This window comes from Dasypus novemcinctus, chromosome 2 (genome assembly GCF_030445035.2).
Source record: "Dasypus novemcinctus isolate mDasNov1 chromosome 2, mDasNov1.1.hap2, whole genome shotgun sequence".
NCBI lineage: Eukaryota > Metazoa > Chordata > Mammalia > Cingulata > Dasypodidae > Dasypus > Dasypus novemcinctus.
In genome coordinates, this window is record NC_080674.1 from 57,541,599 (window position 1) to 57,562,136 (window position 20,538).

At 39.9% G+C, this 20,538-nt stretch overlaps 1 non-coding gene across 1 annotated transcript; it reads right to left on the reverse strand.

The window, feature by feature from the left end:
• Positions 1-4,000: 4,000 nt before the first annotated feature.
• On the reverse strand, positions 4,001-4,107 carry LOC111764232 (U6 spliceosomal RNA). The gene has a single exon (XR_002796896.1). It is a non-coding gene; the product is annotated as a U6 spliceosomal RNA (small nuclear RNA).
• Positions 4,108-20,538: the final 16,431 nt, after the last annotated feature.

Below are 20,538 nucleotides of genomic sequence, written 5' to 3' on the forward strand. Positions count from 1 at the left end.
CTACTCAGATACTCAAGATCTCCAAATATTAGCATTTTGCCACATTTGTTATATCATTCTATATTTATCATCTATATCTATCTATTTCTATCTGTCTAATCTATTTTCTCAACATTGGAAAATAGTTTGTATTACCAGATTTCGTTTAGGTTCTTTGACTATGCTGGAGAAATGAATTTCAAGAGCACATCGGGTGAATTAGGCAAGTAATTTATTTAGGTAGGGAAGGAAGAGAAATGGAAGAAAATAACAACTCAGGGGTCCTAGGAAGAGAGGACGGAGCTGAGAGGTGAGAGAGAGGGCTGATTTACAGGCTGTAATTCCCCATTATCGGTTATAAATGCCCAGGTTTTACTTGTGTGGTGATCTAAGCAAGGGAGAGGCAACTGGAGTCTGGGGTCCAGAGTCAAGAGAGCACGAGAGAGCGAGAGAGCAAGAGAGCTCGTTCAGGCCTTACACCTGGCTTTTTGAACTGTTAATTATCCCACCCCTTTGCTAACAGCAGAGGAGGAATTCCAGCTATAAACTGTTTTGAGTGCTTATTTCCCCCATCAGTCTTCCAGGAGGGCCCAATGATAAAGTCCTTGGGGAATATCCAGGCTTCTCCTGGCTTCCGGAAGAAATCTGAGTGGGAGAATCTTGGGCAGGGTCTTCCAGCAGCCATCTTGGGGTTGCTGATGTCCATGTGGACTTTTTGCCAGGTCCCAGATCCACCTTTTTTTTTTTTTAAGGTTTATTTATTTCTCTCCCCTCCTTCCCCACCCCAGTTGTCTGTTCTCTGTGTCTATTTGCTGCGTCTTCTTTGTCCGCTTCTGTTGTTGTCAGCAGCACGGGAATCTGTGTTTCTTTTTGTTGCGTCATATTGTTGTGTCAACTCTCCGTGTGTGCGGCGTCATTCCTGGGCAGGCTGAACTTTCTTTCGCCCTGGGCAGCTCTCCTTACGGGGCACACTCCTTGCGCGTGGGGCTCCCCTATGCAGGGACACCCCTGCGTGGCATGGCACTCCTTGTGCGCATCAGGACTGCACATGGGCCAGCTCCACACGGGTCAAGGAGGCCCGGGGTTTGAGCCGCGAACCTCCCATGTGGTAGACGGATGCCTTAACCACTGGGCCAAGTCTGCCGCCCCAGATCCACCTATTGATTTCCTATCTTACTAGCCTGCTTCAGTTGTACACACTAAGCCTTCTAACACTTAACACTTGCATGTACATTTCCCAAGAAGAAGGACCCTCACTTTAGTACACTATCAAGATCAAGAAATTTGACACTGGGGAAGTGGATGTGGCTCAACTGATAGAGCATCCATCTACCATATGGAGGGTCAGGGTTCCATCCCCAAGGTCTCCTGACCCGTGTGGTAAGCTGGCCCACGCACAGTGCTACCTCACACAAGGAGTGCTGTGCCACGCAGGGGCGTCCGGCACAGGGGTGCCCCATGCGCAAGGAGTGCACCCTGCAAGGAGAGCCACCCCAAGTGAAAAAAAAGCGTAGCCCACCCAGGAGTGGTGCCACACACACAGAGCTGATGCAAGATGATACAGCAAAAAAGAGATGCAGGCGACGGACTTGGCCCAGTGGTTAGGGCGTCCATCTACCACATGGGAGGTCCGCGGTTCAAACCCCGGGCCTCCTTGACCCATGTGGAGCTGGCCCATGTGCAGTGCCGATGCGCGCAGGGAGTGCCGTGCCACGCAGAGGTGTCCCCAGCGTGGGGGAGCCCCACGCGCAAGGAGTGTGCCCCATAAGGAGAGCCGCCCAGCGCAAAAGAAAGTGCAGCCTGCCCAGGAATGGCGCTGCACACACAGAGAGCTGACACAATAAGAATGCAACAAAAAGAAACACAGATTCCCGAGCCGCTGACAACAACAGAAGCGGACAAAGAAGACACAGGAAATAGACACAAGAGAACAGACAACCGGGGTGGAGAAATAAATAAATAAATAAATCTTAAAATAAAGAGAGATGCAGTTTCCCAGTGCTGCTGGATAAGGCAAGCGATGCAGAAGAACACACAGCAAATGGACACAGAGAGCAGACAATGGGGGAAAGGGAAGAGAAATAAAATAAATCTTTAAAAAAAAAAGAAAAGAAATTTAACACTGGTATAAAGCGTACAGTCCATATTCCGATTTTTTCAGTTGCCCCCATAATGTCATGTTGAGCATTTTCTCCTCCATTATTAGTTCCAGTCCAGGAACATGCACTGTATTTAATTGTTGTCTCTCTTTTTAAATTGTGGTAACGTATATACAACATAAAATTTCCCATCTCAAACATGGCTGAATACTTTTTGTAGACTTATTTCTTCACCCAATTTATGAGTAATAAGTTTGTTTATCTTTACAGGAATTTCCTCCAGTTTGTTCATTTCCTCTAACCCAAGTGCACCTCTTGAGCGGTTAAAATAATCCTCCTGGTTCTTTCTAGATGGAAACAATGATACAGTTATTCACTCTAAGGAAGGGGTGACAGATGGTAGTTTAGCATCCTCTCCTGACAGTGGAGCAGACCTGACTGGCCCCATATCTGGTGACTGACACAGCATACCTGCAGCAGAGGCAGTCCAATGCTATACTCCTGGGCCAGAGGATGGACCACATCCAGCCCCTCCTATCCCCACCCCAGTGCTTGTCCAACCCCCAAGGCCAGATCCTGCCAGCCAATCAGCAATGCTGCCCTAAAATAGGATGGGGAGATTTTATGGGGTTTGGGGGGCTTTAAAGTATTATGTCATTTTCCCTGCCCCCAACTTCATCCCCCACCCCCCCACCCCATCCCCCAGAAAATAAGCTCTGTTTATTTGGGATCCCTGCTCAACAATAAAAACTTTCTCATTCAGTACTCCAGTTGCTGTTATTTTTCCTTCTTCTTTTTTTTTTTTTACAAGATTTAATTATTTCTCCCTACCCCCACCCCCCATTGTTTGAGCTTCACTCTCTGCTTTCTGTGTGTCTTCTTTTTAGGAGGCACGGGAAACCAAATCCAGACCTCCCATGTGGGAGGAAGGTACCCAATCGTTTGAGCCACCTCTGCTCCCTGCTTGTTGTGCCTATCATTGTGTTTCCTCATTGTGTCATCTTGTGGCATCATCACATGCAGTCAGCTCACTATCTTGCTTGTCTTCTTTAGGAGGCACTGGCAACTGAACCCAGGACCTCCCATGTGGTAGGCAGGTGCACAACTGCTTGAGCCACATCCGCCTCCCTATTTTTCCTTCTTAACAGGGTAAAAGATGCATGCTGACATAGGAAGTGTTCGTTGTTGCTCCTGCTGCTGGGAAAGGCAAGGAAATGGAAAGAAAGATTACATAATTTTTTGTTATCTCAGTGAGGTAGGATCTGAATTTTTCAGCTGGAGTGATTAGAAGACTTGAAAAAAAGGGTAAGGGATGGGAATCACTGCTGAGGAAAGCGGGAGAAGCTTACCCGAGGAAAAGACACAGATCCATGAGAAATAATAACATTGAAGACAGTAAATTTATAATAGTGCCGCCGATTACCATAGTTCTGGGATTTTCTACAGAAGAGTCTCCAAATTTGGAGAGATAGTCTTCTGAGAACAAAATGACCATAAAGGGCAGATCTCATCCTAGTAAGGGTTGAGAACAGTCATTTATAGTAATGTGTATTTGAGTGACTGGGGAGTTTAATGGCATTCAAAATTCAGTCAGAATTTGGCTTCATTAGATTATCACATTTAGTGATTCCCTCATTTCCTCAATTCACTACCATTTCTAAAAGTAAAGTACTGACAACAGTTTTCTTCAGCCCAGGAATTCCCTTGAAGTGAGGAAAGTGGGGGGTGGGGGGTGGGCAGTAACTGAGAAGGCCTGAAGGTGGAAGTAGGAATGCAGGAAGCACCATTGATGGCCCAGGGCAATAACACAGAGTGATGGCACTGTCTCCTAAGGGCAATTGTTACAAAGACGGTATTTAGGGAACCTAACTTCACTTACTATATAAACACTAGCTATTTCTTTTTCTTTCTTTTTTTTTTTTTTTAATATGGACCGCTTCACAAATTTGGGAGTCATCCTTGAGCAGGGGCCATGCCAGTCTTCTCTGTATCCTTTCAATTTTAATTTATGTGCTGCTGAAGTGAACACCTATTTCTTGCATGACTTTAATATACGGTGAATTTTCTAGGAATGCAACTACTGATTGAACTGAAGGAAAATTGTGCTTCCCTCTGTGAAAAAAATTTACAAAGAAATAGTCATATTCGGAAAATAATACCAATAAAATGTCAGATAATTTTACTTGAGTCACTATAATGCAGCAGCATCAGTCTACATTTGTAGCTTTTGCACTCAATGACTTCATATTTGGGTAGGGACATATGACTCCTCCATTATGCATTCTGGTAAAACTGACAAAATATTTACATACTGAACTGCGTGTTTTGTTATAAATTACTTCCAGTTTATTTATTATAGTAAAGAGGCATCACAAAATATATACTATAATAAAGGGGGGGGTGCAGTCTGTAGAAGTGAGACCCACCAGCCTACTTTAAGAGTTTTTTACACCCTTGTCAGAATATGATGCAAAATCCGGGAACCCTTCCATCTACACATAAGAACAAACATTTACACATAAATACCTCGTGATTTTATATGCAAGTGGGATCACTACTGGGGGGATATCTAGAAAATGAGGTAGTTGAAGAAGATGTATGAACAGTTTAGTAAATAAGCTAGACTTGATTAGGTGCAAGCAGAACACAACTCTTTTCTTCTCTTTGACCACCTATTACTTTTGAGTATCACAGTACTGATACTGCAAAAAGAACTAAAGCAAAATAGAGTTACTGTAGCTAAGAATTTTTAAATGGGGTTGGGAAGTCATTTTGAAGGTTAATCTTAGCAAATAGCCAGATATCACAAACTGCCAAAGTAGGCAAAGCCTCAAGCAACAGTGTTCCTCAAACCCCTAACCAGAAAAAAAACACAAAAAGACAAAAAGAAACAAACAAAAAACAAAACAAAACAAAAACAACCACTAAGGACATCTGGATACCATAAACAAGCCACAAGATAAAGAAATCAGTAAACTATCTAACCTGAAGGACAATTGGAGTACCCCAAATATCTACCAATCACAAACAACTTATCTGATCTTTATCTTTAAAAACCTTTGCCTGGAAATGCCAAGACAGACTCCATATGGGTTGCTACTTTAACCTGTGCTCCCCAAATTACATTCTAAATGCCTCTGCTGCCTTGCAGTTTAGTTTGTTATTTCTCAGTTGACAATGCAAATATCCACAGGCTTGTGGGTCCCAGGATAATGGGGTTACACCAGCATTAGTTTGGAGTGAATTGCCAGATAATGTAGTGGAAGCAGAGAAGATTCAATGATTGCGTATTGAAGGCTAGGACTCAGGAATCTCTGAGAAGGAAGATTTATTATGGCCAGCTGGACCCGGTAGACTCCTGTCCAAAAAGCCAAGTGCTGCACCCATCTTGTAGGTTGATTTTATTTCATTTTATAAAAATTAATTTTCTAAAATGTATTTCTCTCCTCTTCCCCCACCCCCCAGTTGTCTGCTCTCTGTGCCCATTTGCTGTGTGTTCTTCCGTGTCTGCTTGTATTTCCATCAGCGGCACCTGGGATCTGTGTCTCTTTTTGTTGCGTCAGCTCGCTGTGTGCGCGGCACCACTCCTGGGCAGGCTGCACTTTCTTTCGTGCTGGGCGGCTCTCCTTACGGGGCGTACTCCTTGCACGTGGGGCTCCGCTACACGGGGGATACCCCTGTGTGGCAGGGCACTCCTTGCACATCAGCATACTGTGTGTGGGCCAGCTCCACACGGGTCAGGAGGCCCATGTGGTAGGCAGGCTCCCTATCCCTTGCGCCAAATCTGCTTCCCTGTGGGTTGCTTTTATACAGAGAGTATGGAGGGTGGAGTTAGGAAGCATTTGGCACTTGGGTTTCATTTTCGGTTTTCAGAGCTTGGGGCTTTCTGGGAACTAGGCAGGCTGGAATGGTTGGCATGGTTACGAGAGGCGGGGCTGCAGTTCTCATTGTTTGCATGCACACATGGCTTATGCTGGAATCTTAAATTTAGTGATCTCTCCTTTGATGCAAGCTTAATTTGTTAAGCTTTGGCATCACTATTGTTGGAGTCACAAGGTGGGTGGTTGTCTGTGTTCTTACCGCATCATTTACTAAAGTGTGTACCTTAGCTATTACTAAGGGGAGGAAGCAGGGAAGTATGATGAGAGCATAGGAGGAGTTTCAGCTGTTCGCCATCTCCGCTGCTCATTTTTCCAATTAATTTTTTCAGGAGGGCTTAATGATAAAGATTCTGGGAACATCCAGGGCTTCTCTTGGCTTTTGGAGGAAGTCTTCTTCCGAGTGGTAAAATCTTGGGGAGATTTCTGGTTAGGTTTTAGGTCTGTCTACTGATTTCCTATCTTACTAGCATGCCCTATTTTTTCCTTTAGAGAGTTTAGACCTTTAATCTTAAAAGGGGTGCTGAAGGGAGATGATCTTTTTTCTGTAGCTACTTCCTGCTGGTCAAGGGCAGTCAGCCCTACCTGACAAGGTGTGAAACTCTCTTGCTATCTTATCTCGGTTGGAGGAAGACAGATCTGGCATCCTGGGTGAAACTGGAGGAAGTTTTCATATGGCTAACAAGATGTTGATTCTGGAAGAAATAAACTTAATTAGAATTTTGGTCCCACTAAGAGGACCCTGGACCACAGAAGTAGAAAAGGTCATGTGCCTGCAAAAGCTGCCTTTTCCTAAAGTTGGTGGGTCAGAGTATTTTTCTTTGAGTTATTTTATGCTGTTGGTTACTTTACAGAGAAATTGCAATAGACAGTGGGGTTAGGTATAAATTGTCAATACCAGTTCCTATGATAGAAGAGAGGAATGAGAAGAGGCATTTCTCTTTTCAGTTAAGCTAAAGAAGATGAAAAGAGGCAAGGTTTGTTTTTTTTTAAAGGGAAGTCTGGTTTGCCTTTCCCCTGGCAATAGGCATTTGGGCTAGGTAGAGGAGATCAGCTGATTTTGACATAGACACTACTTAACTTTGTCTTTTGAAGAGGTATTTCAGGTTGTCCAATGACTGGCACTTGTGTGTTCCATCAAGTGCTTCTGAGGAACTGGCGCTTTCTTGGGCAGCTGGCTTCATTAAGGATTAGTGCGCCAAGCTGGACATTCCTTTAACTTTAATAGCTGTGGGGGTGATCAGAACTACAGAGTAAAGTTTTTTACATTTTGGCTCTAATGGAGCCAGTGGTAATTTTTTTTTACTGTTTTTTAACCAGGCTTTGTCTTTTGAAAACCCATTTTGCTAAACTGTTTAGGGCATCTTTCCCTAGATGAGTGGCTTGATGAAGTTCATGAAGGACTTTTCACTGCACTGCTCCTGGCAGGTAGATTTGAGTATCCTTAACAAGCCACCCATCTGTTTCCTGGGTGAATTCCACGCTAGCTTTAAACTTTGGGTAAGGGCAATTAGTTCTGCTTTCTGGACTGAAGTTCCAGGGGGAAGAACTTTGGCCTTGATAGTTTCAAATTGAGAAATCATTGCATAGCCTGCCTTTTTAATTCCTCTTTTAATAAAACTGCTTTTATCTGTGAACCATTTAATGTTTGGGCTCACAAGAGTCTCATCCTTTAGATCTGGCCTGCTTGAGTAGTTTTGGTAAAGAATCTCAAGGCAGGAGTGGAGAAGGGGTTCTTTAGGATCTGACTTTGGGCCCTCTACTGGTAGTAAGATGCTGGGTTGAGAGTTTCACACACACTTATCTGCACCTCGGGGGTTTTTGTAATTGAGCCTGGTATTAATTAACAGACTACCTGTAAGTTATTGGTGGCCCTGGGCTCAAGCACGTCCTTCACATGGTATGGGGTGAAGATTGGAGAGGTTGCCTCCAAGTTAATTTGAAGGCTCTTTCAAATAAAAGGGCTGTTGACTCCACTGCTCTCAGGCAAGGTGGCCATTCCTTTATCTTACAGATATGTTCATTAACTACTCAGTAAATGAAGTTGATCGGGATTTTAACATGTTCAATGTCCTTTTGCTTATGATTTACTAGAAGTATTACCATAATCATCAGACATATATCTAGAATAGGATATGGGTACAGTATTTAATACAAATTAATGTACTGCCCAATGTATGTTTCTCCTTGAGCTGCAATCAATAGCTTTAAGTTTCAGGTTTGCAATACCATACAGGTTATTTCTCCATGGGAGCAAGCTATGGTGCCAATTGTGTTTAAGTTCTATTCACAGTACTCTGGTATTCATTGCTCTACTTCATATGTTTTTTACAGAAGCTGCAGCACCGTTGACTCCACAGAGAAACTAGGAAAGTAGATTCCAGTATTTTGCCAGTCTGGTACATAGCGCTCTTTGGCACTATGAAACAGTGCCAGTTTGGAGATGATATCCATTGTACATTTGGCTATACTGAGCCATTGTTTGCTGCTGCAGGAATTTGAAACTGCAGAGTAGTTCCCATCCACTTCAGGGGCACAATCAGAGATGTAGCAGATACTTTTATTGTTTTAGGGATCAGTGACCAACCTAGCTAATAACTCATATGGAGAAGTACCCTGCAGTGTATTGGATGCCTGGTTTGAATGCATAAGAGAGTTTGACAATGCTGAAGTCTATTTCTTGATTTTCAAATATCTGTTAAACATTTTTAATGCAATGTGTTATATATTAAATGAAATTTTAGTACTTTGCTTTTTACTTCTACACTTTTACCATGAAGACATAAATTACACAGGAATTTTACTTTAGCAGTAGAGGAAAAACTACTTTTTCTATTTTTAAAATGAAAACCGAAGATTTCCAATGGAATCAAGGTAACTTTTCATTACTGCTATTTGAATATGTGCATTGAGGTGACTTTCAGACAGGTTTTATTGCTATGAACTTACTTTTTGCCATTAATATTAATTTAAATTTTTAATTGATAATGGCTTTTTAAAACTAGCCATTCAAATGCTTTAATTTGGAAGATGCTCTTACAAATTTTTTATACTTAAACACAACTACATAGACTGGTTAATTTACCTTAGGTTACAATTACTTTATACATTTTTACTCTATGGATTTTACTTTATGCATTTAGGAGAGGGCAGATCTACATTTCTTTAACTTAATTTGATTAAACATGAACTTACAGCCTTTATCATTTTAAAGATTTAATACATATAATGTTGATTTAACTTGGTATTTTATAAACCAAAGAGATAACACCCAAGCTAACAAGCTGAAACTGTTATTGTTTATTCAAAGAATGTTATTTTTTTTTCCTCTTTTCTTTACAGGGGCCTAAAACCTCTTGTCTATGATAAAATTCTAAAACTGTGAATAACCTTAAAGCATACTGATATCTAGGCTCTGGAATATATCATAATTATTTAATTTGCTTTAATTATAATTTAGTAAGGATCTTTTCATAGCTTTCAAGGACTTTTCCTTTACTCACTGAAATTTGGTAATAGGATTAGTACTTGCCCTTTTAAAAGGCTGTTAAGGCAGCGGACTTGGCCCAGTGGTTAGGGCATCTGTCTACCACATGGGAGGTTCACGGTTCAAACCCCGGGCCTCCTTGACCCATGTGGAGCTGGCCCATATGCAGTGCTGATGCGCTCAAGAAGTGCCCTGCCATGCAGGGGCATCCCCCGCGTAGGGGAGCCCCACTCGCAAGGAGTGCGCCCCATAAGGAGAGCCGCCCAGTGCGAAAGAAAGTGTAGCCTGCCCAGGAATGGCACCACACACACAGAGAGCTGACACAACAAGATGACGCAACGAAAGGAAACACAGATTCCCATGCCGCTGACAGCAACAGAAGCAGACAAAGAAGAACATGCAGCAAATAGACACAGAGAACAGACAACAGGAGTGGGGGGGGGGGAGGGGAGAGAAATAAATAAATAAATCTTTAAAAAAAAAAAAAGGCTGTTAAAAGGTTTAAAATGGGGAACTACAGAGAAAACCAACTTTATTCCCCAGCCTAGAAGACAGTTTTAATCTGCCAAACCTGACCCTTCCCTCAGAGCTCTTGCAAAGAGAAGGCCCTGCGGGGGCTGGGCAGGTTAAAAAGCTCAGAAAAAAATTTTTTTTTGCCTTTTCCAATAGTTTCTATATTCAGATTTCTATATGACCTTTTCATACTGTTTAGCCTAATTTGGGTCCTATGAATATTTATTACATATATAATTGCATATTTAATTTTTTAACAATTTGAATAGAGTTTTTTAAAAGAACTATTTGTTTATTTGATATTATTATCCTGATATATGAAGATTTATGCTAAGCAAATAGGCAGACATGAATAGTTTGACACGGAAACACAATTACTTAAAACTTTTCCTGTTTTTTTTTTTCAAAACAAGTTCAACTGTAAAATAACACTTGAAAGATTTCCCTGAATGCTTTCCTTTGCTGGATTCTCCAGACTAGGGGTTCACAGTTTCCCCGCTTTGTGGCTTTCTTAATTAATGGTTTATAACCAAAATATTTTCAATGCTATGATACAATTTTCCTTTGCTTCAGAACCATAAGCAGAGGCAAGGGGTGGGGTAAGACTTGCAGTAACCATAAACAAAGGCAAACTCAGTTTATAATTATCATCACCATAGTTGAAGTCTAGGGGCTAGGTGAACTTAGTTATAAAATAACCATAATTAAAGGTAAGTTTAAGTTATAATTACCATTACTATAGTAAGCACTAGATAGACTTGAAGTAGCCATAAACAAAAGTAAATTAGTTTAAGATTACCATTACACTAGCTGAAATCTAGGCTACATCTACTCTGGCTGTAATAATTTCAGTTATTAATTTTTTTTACTGTTTTATATATAAAGGTACTTACACAATGATTTCAATTCTTAGTTTCTAGAAACTTAAAATCAATTTGGGCATCTTTATTTATTTAAAAATTTTTAAAGATTTATTTTTAAATTTATTTCTCTCCCCTTCCCCCCGCCCCCAGTTGTCTGCTTTCTGGGTCCATTCGCTGGGTGTTCTTCTGTGACCTCTTCTATCCTTATCAGCAGCACCGGGAATCTGTGTTTCTTTTTGTTGCATCATCTTGTTGTATCAGCTCTCCGTGTGTGCAACGCCATTCTTGGGCAGGCTGCACTTCGTTTTGCACTGGATGGCTCTCCTTACGGGGCGCACTCCTTGTGTGTGGGACTCTTGTACGCAGGGGACACCCCTGTGTGGCATTGCCCTCCTTGCACACACCAGCACTGCACATGGGCCAGCTCCACACGGGTCAAGGAGGCCCAGGGTTTGAACCGCGGACCTCCCATGTGGTAGGTGGATGCCCTTGCCATTGGGCCAAGTCCGCGTCCCTTTATTTATTAACTATGCAATTAAAACAATGTTATTAGTAACAACTTCGTGTAGTTTTTCTGCTTTTCTAGCAATTAAATAAATTGCACTTGTGATTTATGCATTAAATCCATTAGCAAGACAGTATTGGCATTTAAAGATAAATTTTTAGGTTACATTTCATCATTATCCAACTTGTAACAGGTGAATCCCAAATCTGATTTCCTAGGTACAAGCAAACTGACAAAGTTAAACACAGATTTCAAAGTTGAGCACAAGGTTAAGCACCGATTAAAACAGAAGAATTTTTATATCTTTAGCATTTCTAGAAGTTCTTTGACTTTAATTAATGGCACATGAGGTTTCTTTATTTTTTATCACCATTCACACCTTGAATAGGCACGAATGAGTTTAAACTGAGAAGTTTGAGGTTTATTTCCTTATTTCTTTAAGGAGACAGGAAATGAGGTTTCTAGGTTTCAGATCTATCTGTTCCTTTTTTTTCCCACCGGTTTAACTTGAGTTCAGGGTTACACAGAGGCTGCTCTGTGGCCATATGCACCAGCAGCAGGCAGAACTTCCCAATTCCTGAGAAGAGACTCCCATGGGGAGCCTGCTGGCATGCCAGAAGCTGTGCTTATCATTCTAGGAAGAATGAAGAGACACTATTTTAGTCAACTGGCCTGACATCCCAGAATTCCAGCCTAACCAAAGTTCACCATTTCACACAATTTAATACCACTATCTAGAGGTATGAAAACATACACTGGCATTGAATAAATGGACAAACACTAATGAGCCATCGCACACAGACAGAAACACAAAGCCCATCAATTTTACTCATAATTTTCATTTCTCTTGTATGGCCATTTTTGAGTTTTCTACTTTTTACTTTTATTTTTAGGAGTTTTCTTTGTTTAACTTTTGGTAAGTGCCCTCATCAGCTATGGGGGGAAGGGGGGCTTATCTTTCTTTAATCATACCAGGGGTAACTGAATTACAGCTTGTTAATTATTGCAACCTTAGGGAGGGGGACCTTCTAACAGGACACTTTGCCTACCCTTGCTGTTTACAAAATAAGCTCATTTGCAATCCAGCACCAAAACAAAGACCTACTTCTGGCCAAACCTTTCCACTGCTCAACTCATATTCAGAACAAGCTTCATTACAAAAACCAATCCATTTTCCTGTAACCAAGATCTTCCAAAACCAGACCAGTTTCTCAGGATGCATCCCAGTGGAAAGCTCTGGGATATTGATACCTCATTTCCTATGGTGGTGGAAAGAGAGAGAAAGAGAGATATCAGCCAAAATAAAGGCATAAGAGGCAGCAGGCCTTTTTTCTTAAAGGGAGGTAGGGAGCGGGACTTGAATCCATCAACACTCTCCCACTGTAACCAAACCTTCACTATCTTAGTGAAGGCAAACCAGATGCCAACCTGCAGTCAGTTAAAACCAAACATCAGGCTTTTTTTTCCTTTTCAGACCTGGGGAAGACGGCTTCCTCCAAAACTTTTGGGGGTACTAGGATCTTCCTGGGAGCTGATCAGGCCCCCCTTCTAACGTTCACAGTTAGACTTTTCTTGCACTATGCCCCCAGGGGGGTCTTAACTGTCTGGTGTGTGGAGCTTCTTTTTCATTCTCAGGATTTTCTTTTAGACACAACAGTGTGTCCAGTTTTTTCCTGAGAGGACTCTAGTGAAGCCCACAACCTCTTTCTGGACTAAAAGGGGTCCAGAGCCACCCTGAGCTGGGGATTCACCTGGGCCCTCCTGGCTTCCTTGGAGGAGTCTGAAAAGGACAATGAAATGCTGCCATCTCTGATCTTCATTGCAATCTCAGATGAGCCCCCAGGAAATGTAGTGGAAGCAGAGAGGATCCAATGATCACGTACTGAAGGCTAGGACTCAGGAATCTCTGAGAAGGAAGATTTATTATGACTGGCCAGGCCTGGTGGACTCCTGTCCAAAAAGTCAAGCCCTGCATCTGTCTTGTAGGTTGCTTTTATACAGAGTATGGGGGGTGGAGTTAGGAAGCATTTGGCACGGTGAAGGGTTAGGTTTCAGTTTCAGTTTTCCGAGCTTGGGGCTTTCTGGGAACTAGGCAGGCTGGAATGGTTGGTGTGGTTGTAAGAGGCAGGGCTGCAGTTCTTATTGTTTGCATGCACACATGGTTTATGCTGGAATCTTAAGTTTAGTGAGCTTACACACACAGCCCACCCACACAGCCCATATCAATAATATGCACTACTTCGGAAAGAGTCCCAATCTGAAATATGACCAAAGAGTGAAGTTCTATTGCAGATATCAATGAGAGGAAGGGGCTGGGATAAGGAAGGTCTTTTCCAGGACCACCTATTCCAAGGTGTGAAGCCCCTCTTCATCATGAAATGGTAATGAGATAGATTGTGAATGAGCCTCCAATAATATGTGAATGTTTGATAACTATTTTTTTTTCATTCCTAGAATCAAATGTTGGTTTTTATAAATATAGACAGGGTCTTGTGTATCTTGTTTCCTGTTGCATCCTCAGCCTTTAGCCCAGTGGCTAAAGGCTTCCTATTTGTTTAATGGATGAATGTCTATGCCTTTGTAAGTGTTCTGCCTGTAAGGTGAAGCAAAGAACAACACAGAAAGACCCAAGGTTATTTTCCTATTTTAGTTTTCTTTCCCTCTTATCCTCTGATTATATTTTCTCACTCCAGTCCTACTTTTCTCTCAGTCTTTGATTCACCAACTTTTCTCCTCAAAGTGACTGCTTTCCTTCACCTATTCATTTTACACTTCTAGAAGTTTGAAGTCATCCTTTGTAGTTCAAACGAATGCTGAAGTGAAAAGAGCTTCCGCCCTGGATGATAGAGGAAAATGGAATAGAATAAATTGTTTCTTTTTCCATTTATTTTCCACAAAAGGGATCCTGCTTTAAAGGGAAAACTTTTTTAGAGATAGGACAAGTAAATTTGATTCTCATTCTGGCCAGTTATGGTGTTGACATGAAAAGAGTAAAAACATCACAATTGTTACACTTATCCTATTGGTTGTTTTAAATAGCTCCTTTACCAGAAGCCAAAGGTTTTCCACAATTGCTTTTTTATTTTTGTTTTTTTAAAGATTTACTTATTTATTTTCCCCCCCTCCCTCCATTGTCTTCTCTCTGTGTCCATTCACTGAGTGTTCCTCTGAATCTGCTTGTATTATCATTAGGCAGCTCCGGGAACCAATCCTGGGACTTTCCAGACTGGAAGAGAGGTGACCATTTTCTTGTGCTACCCTCGGCTCCCTGGTTTGCTGAGTCTCTTATTGTCTCTCCTCTGTGTCTCTTTTTGTTGCGTCATCTTGCTATGTCAGCACTCTGCATTGGCTAGCACTCCTGCATTGGGCAGCACCCTGCATGGGCCAGCATACCATGTGGGCCAGCTCGGCATGCAGGCTAGCGGACCTTCACCAGGAGGCCCCGGGTATCAAACCCTGGACCTCCTATATGGTAGACAGGAGTCCAATTGCTTGAGCTACATCTGCTTCCCTGCTTTTTCTAAAAGATAGATTTATTTATTTATTTATTTATTTATTTATTTATTTATTTATTCCTCCTGCCCTTGTTGTTTGCACTTGCTGTCTGCTCTCAGCTCTCTGCTGCTCAGCTTGCCTTCACCAGGAAGCCCCAGGAATAGAACCTGGGGCTCCCCATATCGTAGATGGGAGCCCAACTGCTTGAGCCATATCCATTTCCCTCAACTAGACTCTTTAAACAGCCTCACGATTGGTTTTGTATGTCATGGGTGAAAGAGAACATCAGTCATCTTATACGACAAAGTTACTTCTCAGATTGAAAGTGACATAAACCTAATCCAAACTAGTAAACCAATAAAGGGAATATATTTGCTTGTATAGGTATTATTTAGAAGTCCAGAGATGGTCATTGTTTCAGGTAGGACTAAGTCCAAGTACTAAAAGAATATGTTAGTGCTCTGATTATGGTTGCTCCTAAGAGCTATGTAGTAGGCAATGTGGCAACTCAGTTTTAGTAACCTCAGTAGAAAGAGAATGTCTTAGTAGAAAGAGCATCTGTAGAAAGTTGCCAGAGAAGAATCTGATTGGTCAAGCTTGAGTCATGTGTCCCTAAATCAACACTGTGGCCACCAAGCTAGTATATTCCAATATACTGTCTGTTCTAGGATACCTGTACACATCAGGGCCTAAGGAAGGCATCTTGGGGAGGGGTCAGCCACACTCAAACTACTTTGAATGAGTTCCTTCAGAAAGCAGATTAATGGTTGCCAGGGGCTGGGGGAGAAGGGGTAAAAGGGGAATGGAAAGTGACTGCTTAACAGGTAAAGGGGTTCTTTTTGGGCTGGTGAAACCATCTGGAATTAGATAGTGATGATTGCTGCACAACATTGTGAATGTACACTGAATTGTTCACTGTAAAAATAAATAAAATGGTCAATTTTTTGTTGTACAAATTTTACCTCAGTAAAAATAATAAATAACTAACCAGTAGTCTTCAAATCTGTCCATGTCTTCAAAAACAAAGAAAAGTCTGAGAAACTGTAACAGCCAAAAGACACCTAAGAAGACATTGACAGTTAAATGTAATGTGGTATCCTGGATGGGATCCTAGGAGAAAAAAATGACATTAGTAAAATCTGAGGAAATCTGAATTAACTATATCCTTTGTTTAATAATAATGCATCAAAATTGGGTCATTAATTGTAATAAATATGCCATACTAATTAAGATGTAATAATATAGGAAACTGAGTATGGAACTTTGGTTAACATCTTTGTACCTGTTTTTTAATTCTAAATACATTCCAAAGGAAAAGTTTATTCTAAAAATGTTGTATAGTGAGTAAAAAGTTAGAATATAATTTTAACTTTGAAGATCTGTCATCCTTAATCATGATAAGTTTTAATAAGTTTGATCAATAAATTTGATGTTCACTGACAAATTTTTTAATTTAATTTAATTTAATTTTTTAAATTAAAGTTAATAGATCACAAGGAATGTTACATTAAAAAACATAAAAAAATAAAAAACATAAGAGGTTCCTATATAACCCACTCCCCACCCCCACCACATCATTTTTGTGAATTGTATTTTTTTGAAGATACATACATCTCACAAAAAAAGTTACATTAAAAAATATAAGGTTCCTGTATACCCTCCACCCCCCCACCACACTCCTCCCACACCGACAACCTCCCTCATCATTGTGGCACACTCATCACACTTTTTGGGGCACGGCTGCACTACACTGGACATAAATTTTTAAAACATAAAAGCAGCATATACTTACGGAAAGCTTATCAGATACGGAAGAGTATAAACAAATTAAATGTTAAATATTAATATATTCCTTTCAAGTATTTTTTATTTTTGTTTTTTTCATTGTCATTGGCCTTTATTTCTTGAGATAAAGTACAAGCACAAAAGGTTGATTGACATATTTCCCTTCCCATTGATCAGACCCTGTCTTTTCAAAGTTTAGTTTTAAATTTGAGAAATAGCCATAAAGCATTAAACATCCACAGAATTCCCATAATAAGGTCTGGCTCAGGAAACTGGAACTTAATGGGAAAAAAACAAAAACAAAAAACACACAGGTAAAAAAAATATATATATATATATATGTATATAAGTCTTCACATCTTTTTTGTTTTGTTTTAATGTATCTGTGTCTCCACCCTTTCAATTTTTTTTTTTCTTTCTAAGCTGTAGGAAAATCCTAAGGGATAGTTCAAAGATTTCCCAATCTGTAGAAAGTAGGAAAAGGATTCTGATTCCCTTTGGTGAAAGGAATATATTATTATCCCTTTTTACAGATAAAGCAATTGAAGGCAGACACAGGTAATTTTTCACTAGGGGTCAAAAAGCAAGAGGTTAAAAAAAAGGTCTCCTGCCTTCTATTACATTACCTTAAATATGTTACATCTTTTTATCATTGTGTATGGCTTAATATCCGTTTTTTATTTTATGCATTATAAAATTCCCCATATTTAAAAACATTTTTATAAACATAATTTTTTGTGCATGTTCCATTCCAATATTAACTCATTTAATTTCTTAACTTAAAACATTTTATATTAGCCTTTAGGATCTCTTTATTTGAACACAATAAGGATTGATACTATTTTTGAGCCCTTTTCCTGCCTTTCACTAGAAGGGTTTCTAATTCTATTAAGGTTAGCTCAGTTTAATTCATGATTATGGGCTTAAATTTACAAAGCATTTTTTTCCTTTTTGACAAGTTTTAAAATTGTGTGTAGAAATAAATGCTGGAGAATTGACCACTTATTAAACCAAATAGATATTAGGATTATAATCTAATAATTTTTAATACTTTTTTAAATTTAGCAATGTACCTTTACCATCTTTTTAGGCCAATGATTGGAAATCTGCATTATTTGTAATAGCTACATAGTATCTCTGTTAGTTAGGCTTCTCTAGGAAAACACAACCAACATTATATATATATATAGATAGATAGATGTAGATATAGATATAGATATATATGATGTAAATATTATGAGATTTTTTATGGGAGTTGACTCATGTGACTGTGTGGTTGAACAAATCCAAATTCACTGGGCAGGCCATAAGCTGGGAACTCTGTTAAAGGTTTTTGTTTTTGTTTTTGTTTTGTTTTGTTTTGTTTTGTTTTTGAAATCCACATGTCCAATAAGGTGTTGTGTTTTTTTTTGTCTTTATTTTTTTACTGTTACATTCAAAAAATATGAGGTCCCCATATACCTTCCACCCCCCATAATTAGAAGCTGGCTGGCTGAAGTAGAGATGAAAATTCTCCCTTCTGACTGCTGAAATCATCGCTTCTCATTTTAAGGCCTTCAACTGATAGTATGAAACTTCTCTCAAGGGTGAAGGCAATCTACTCAGTTGATTGTAGTAGTAATCAGTCATGACGCAATCGATTTACTGATGATTTAAATCTACAAAATATCCTCACAATCAGGTCATTGCTTGCTTGTCCAAACTATTGGACACCAAAACCTGCCCTAGTTGACAGATGAACTTAACTGTCACCGTATCCCATAGTAGAGTGTTGCCATGATTTATTTAAATCATGGGATTTATTTAATCCCATATCAATGGACATTTAGGGAAGCGAATCTGGCTCCTGCCTACCACATGGGAGGTCCATGGTTTGGTTCCAGTGCCTCCTAAAGAAGACACAGAAGAACACACAGTGAATGGACACAGAGAGTAGTGACAGGGTGGGGTGGGGTGGGGAAGGTATGTGGGGACAGAAATAAATAAATCTTAAAACCCCAAAAACAAAGCAGGGAGCAGAGGTTCCCAGTGCCTCCTAAAGAAAATGAGCAAGACAGCAAGCTGATGTGATGGCAGGCACAGTAAGCTGATACAACAACCTGATGCAACAATAGACACAAGAAGAAAGAACATAATGAGAGACCCAACAAAGCAGGAAACAGAGGTGGCTTAAGTGATTAGGTGCCTCCCTCCCACATTGGAGATCCTGGGTTCAGTTCCCAGTACCTCCTAAAGATAGCACACAGCAAGTACAAACAATGAGGGAGAAATAAATAAAATAAATCTTTAAAAAAAAATGGACCTTTAGATTTTCAAATTTTTGCCTAATTAGAGCTAACACTGCGATGAGCATTCTTATATGTAAATCTTGTACATAATTTTTTATTTTCTTAGGATATGTTCTAGAAATAGAACATTGAGACAATGGGTTTGAGGATTTTTAATGTATGAATGTGTATATGTGTGCATATTTGTTTTCACTTTGCTGTCTAGAAAGGTCATACCAAACATCCTTTCTCCCAGAAGTGTCTGAAAACACCTCTGACACTAATATCTTTAAAAAGAAAAATATATATAAATTATATATAAAAATTCTTATCCCATTTAAACTCATTTATTTTGTACCCCTTTGGATACTACTGAGGTTGAATATCTTTTCATGGGTTCATTTCCCATTTGTATTTGTGTAGTATGGGTGAATTTTTGGTTTAAGCCATTTGCATGTTTGGCAGGGATAGGGTATTGATCTTTTCCTTACTGATTTATAAGCTTTTGAGAAAGTCTTTCAAATCCTGACAAAATCCAAAGTATTGAAAAAATTGCATATCATCAAAATAGATCCATTGACTGACATGGACTTCAAAAAAGCAGAAAACATGAGACTCAATTACAAAATGAAAACATCTGCAATTCAATTCTGTCTTTGAGACATACTCAAATAATACTACCACTTAATTATATGTCAAAAAGCAAAAACAATTAAACCTTTTTCAAAGCCTTTTAGTCATCTCACCCTCCTCCATATGCACATCTTTTTATTTTTTTCAGCAATTAGCTGTTTGGTGAACAATAAAGGTTTCTGGCTTTTCCTTTATTTTACTTCATGCTAGTATCCTTTAGAAAAATTATTAAAGCAAAATTTGCCTCAGTTATTTATCTCTATAAAAAGTCCAACAAAAGGAAATATGCTTGTTAAATCATAGCATGAGTCGTTTTAATTAGACTAACGAGATGATTTCTGGTAGAAGGGAATTTATTAAATATTGGAATAGATAATAGTAATTTGAGGATTTAAAGTGGAAAGTTTTTTTGTGTGTATTTTTTTTTAATGTGGTGGTGGTGGGGTTTGTTGTCTAGCATGCCTTTTCTTCTTCTGATAATAGAATGCCACTTCCTGAGAGACATTATTTCAGTAATAATAATAATAATAATAATAATAAATAAAAAACTAACAAGAAAATTCTTCACCTCTCTTTGTAATAGTTATCTGTTTAGTGAATTTTCTGAACTAATTTTGTAAAGTTTAACGTTATCTTGTAGGAAAGTGGACTTGGCCCAGTGGATAGGCGTCCATCTACCACATGGGAGGTCCGCTGTTCAAACCCTGGGCCTCCTTGACCCATGTGGAGCTGGCCCACGCACAGTGCTGATGAGCGCAAGAGTGCCCTGCCACGCAGGGGTGTCCCCCACATAGGGGAGCCCCACGCTCAAGGAGTGGCCCCGTAAGGAGAGCCGCCCAGGGTGAAAGAAAGTTCAGCCTGCCCAGGAATGGTGCCACACACATGGAGAACTGACATAACAAGATGATGCAACAAAAAGTGACACAGATTCCCGTGCCCCTAACAACAACAGAAGCAGACAAAAGAACATGCAGTGAATGAACACAGAGAACAGACAACTGGGGTGGGGATGGGGGGAAGGGGAGAGAAATAAA